The sequence below is a fragment of the Pinus tabuliformis genome, chromosome 4_2 (assembly GCF_031772625.1).
Source record: "Pinus tabuliformis cultivar Carrire ecotype Pingquan chromosome 4_2, CPIR1, whole genome shotgun sequence".
Classification (NCBI taxonomy): Eukaryota; Viridiplantae; Streptophyta; class Pinopsida; order Pinales; family Pinaceae; genus Pinus; species Pinus tabuliformis.
This window is the reverse complement of record NC_142304.1, coordinates 732,866,661-732,868,601: the sequence shown is the minus strand read 5'-3', so window position 1 is coordinate 732,868,601 and position 1,941 is coordinate 732,866,661.

Genomic DNA, 1,941 nt, shown 5'->3' with positions numbered 1-1,941 from the left:
ATTCCTTAACTTAGATAATTTTAGTAGAAAACATACAAAATGCCTAATAGTCAAAAAAGAGTGCAGTGAAGTAAGTTCTGAGATATAATTCCATATTAAAGCATTTATATTTCAGATACATTTAAGGTTATGGAAAATCTTTTTAAAGAAAAATGACAACACAAAGAAGGTACTTGTCTGTATTTTGCACTACACATGAATCCAGTGAAATGTCTTTGCTTTATCGAACAATCTAGCTTGCTGGTCCAACAATGATACAATAGCTTACAGTCTTTGATCAAGAACACTATAGAAATGTCTATGAATCTAGCCTACATACTTCGAATTGTGAAGTATATATACAAAAAAAATATTACAAAATATCTCAAAACAATTTGAGATTTATTTTAGGAAATACACATATCTTCCTGCAAGAAGATAGAGACAGCTAATGAACTATTTCTTGTTGTCCCTTTTATTATGATTGTGTTAGCCTTTATGTTTGAGGTGTAGCCCTTTACGCTGGCTTACAGTTATGGAGTTTCACACTGGAGACTTCCTTACTTTCATCCTTCAACTGATACTCTTTAACCCTGATACTCTTTGACCCTGTTGTGCTGTTTTTACCTGTTTCACCTTGCTACCTTCATTTTTACTGTGTAGTAATTTTTAGCTATTTATTTATCACTGCAAATCGATCATTTTCTCCCACCATTCTACATATGGTAATTTCACATTCACCATTCTCTTGTAGATTTCATCAGCCTCAGTATACTTTGCAAAATTGGGCTTGGTGAGGAACAAATGTTTTACCTCATGCTCAAGGAAAAACAAGTTCTCAAATGTGTCATACAATACTTTGCCTGTTGGTAGGGATTTAATGGATGTAGAACTGGCTTTTTCCTTGGTGAATTTTCTAAGTCTATCACCATAGTTCAACTGTGTCATGAGTTTTTAATTGATGACATAGACCTGGGCAGACCTTTCTCCCTCAAAATCTGAAATTTAGCCATGAACCTATCAATGGCTACCTGCATATTGTGGCATTTTTCTTCCAAATTAAGCATAAGGTTCCTTTTGGAAAGGACCTTCCTTGTTTCTAAAATGGCAGCAGTCCTATCTTCTATGTTTAACTCTTGGAGCTCATATCTATTCTTGCTGTTGAGGAGGTGGATGAGTCTATTTGCATCTTCTGGCTTATTTCCCAACTCCTCCTTTACCTTCTAGATAACTTCGGTAGCTACCTTTACTAGCTCTGTTTGCTAAAAAATAACTTGGATTGATGGCCAAATATCATTGACAGAGTTAATGATATCTGTCCACAACATTTCCTTGGTTTTTCCAAATGGTTTTTTTGGTGTTAAATACTTCTATAGGATTTTGATTCTCTCACCCATTCTCTGTGCCTTTTGTGTTTCTTCTTTTTGCTTGAGTTGGGCTAGTTTGCAATCAGTTTCCAACTTTGCCACCTTTTCCTTTAGCTTTTTCATTTCTGTAGCTTGGATGGTCATTTCTTCCATGGCTTTCAGAAGTTCTACTGCTTTCTCTCCTAATGCACTTGCTGTTGATGTAGATTTTGTTGTTGCTGGCAAGGCTGTTGCAAGTGGAGTTGTAGGTGCCAAAGATGCTGCTAGTATGGATGGAACTACTAGAGAGATTGTGGGGATAACATTTGTTGAATAGGTGGCCAGATCTGCCTGTTTTAATTGGATCAAAGCATCCAATTCCTTTTCAGTCTCTTTTAGTTGATCATTCAATTTCAAGACTAAGTCCATGAGTTCTTCATGCCCCTGCTGGGCTTCTAGGACTTTCAGTGTTTGTGGATGCTGTAGCTGAGGTATTTTTAACTGTTTCTTTAATGCAACTATGTCATCATTCTTCTTTTTAATAAGATGTTCTACAGCTTTAATATCATTGGGATCGTGTCCCAATTCAATTACTATGTCCTCTACGGACTTAATC